Source organism: Arachis ipaensis, chromosome B6, assembly GCF_059453495.1.
Source record: "Arachis ipaensis isolate K30076 ecotype BB chromosome B6, ASM5945349v1, whole genome shotgun sequence".
Classification (NCBI taxonomy): domain Eukaryota; kingdom Viridiplantae; phylum Streptophyta; class Magnoliopsida; order Fabales; family Fabaceae; genus Arachis; species Arachis ipaensis.
Window position 1 is genome coordinate 112,441,733 of NC_142441.1, and position 1,424 is coordinate 112,443,156.

At 43.7% G+C, this 1,424-nt stretch overlaps 1 non-coding gene across 1 annotated transcript; it reads left to right on the forward strand.

The window, feature by feature from the left end:
• Window positions 1-928: 928 nt before the first annotated feature.
• Window positions 929-1,032, forward strand: LOC148562334 (small nucleolar RNA R71). The gene has a single exon (XR_015886461.1). It is a non-coding gene; the product is annotated as a small nucleolar RNA R71 (small nucleolar RNA).
• Window positions 1,033-1,424: the final 392 nt, after the last annotated feature.

The following is a 1,424-nucleotide window of genomic DNA, read 5'->3' on the forward strand; positions in this document are numbered from 1 at the left end:
GGGTTGCATTCCATCTTGCTCCTCTTCCTTTTCAATTGAGCTTTCTTCTAGTGGTTTTTGGGGATGTTCCTTTAGTTCCTTCCCACTCCTAAGTGTGATAGCTTAACACTCCTCCCTTTTGCTTGAATGGGCATCATAGCAAAAATTGTGGTTCGGAAGCTGCTTAAAAAGATAGCTGATTTGTGTCTCCAGTTTTGTGATGGCAGCATTTTGATTCTGCATGTTTGACTGCACTTCCTCTCTGAATGCTTTACTGTCTTGAATGTCTCTGCATATTCCTTCGATGAAGGTTTCAATCTTAGAGAGCTTGTCATCAATTGATGAGTGGTTCGGAGCAGATGTGCTGTTTTGGTTTTGATAAGTATGTGGAGAGTTGTTGTTGTGGGGGTGTTGAGATGTCCTCTGGGTGAATTTTTGGTGAGCTACATTGTTGTTAGAGTTGTAACGTCTCTGGTCTTGGTTTTGATCTTGCTCACTTCCCCACCCAAAGTTCGGGTGATTTCTCCATCCAGGGTTGTAAGTCTTGGAGTATGGATCATAGTTTTTCCTTGGTGAATTCCCAATGTAGTTGGCTTGCTCCTGACTCCCTTCTGCTTCTTGGTTTACTCCTTCTTGTGTTGTTGATGAAGTGGAGATTGCTGCTACTTGGTTCATCTTCATCTTCTTGGTGAGGTCAGCCAGCTGCTGGGTAATGAGCTTGTTTTGGGCCAACAGAACATCTACATTATTTAGCTCCATCACTCCTCTTGTGTTCCCTCTTTCGGAAGCATAGAAGTAGTCATTTTCTGCTACTATTTCAATAACATCTATGGCTTCCTCAATGGTCTTTTTCTTGTTCAAAGACCCTCCAGATGAATGGTCTACTGCCTTCTTTGACTCATAAGAGAGCCCTTCATAGAAAATGTGCAGCTGGACCCATTCGTTGAACATGTCAGGTGGACACCTCCTTGTTAAGTCCTTGAACCTCTCCCATGCTTCATACAGAGTCTCACCATCCTGTTGCCGGAAGGTTTGAACCTCAGCTCTCAGCCTATTGATTCGTTGAGGAGGGTAGAATCTTGCTAAGAATTTGTTCACCACATCCTCCCAAGTTGTCAAGCTCTCCCTTGGGAAGGATTCTAGCCACTTGGCTGCCTTGTCTCTGAGTGAGAAGGGAAATAAGAGCAATTTATAGGCGTCAAGATGAACGCCATTAGATTTCACTGTGTCACATATTCTCAGGAAGGTGGTCAAATGTTGGTTGGGATCTTCTTGAACACCTCCTCCAAACGAACAGTTGTTCTGAACAAGGGTGATGAGCTGTGGTTTAAGTTCAAAGTTGTTGGCATGGATTGTTGGCTTTTGGATGCTACTTCCTCAATTTCCTGGGTTTGGATTAATGTAAGAGCCCAAAACTTTTCTATCCTCCCCAGCATGATTTGCTC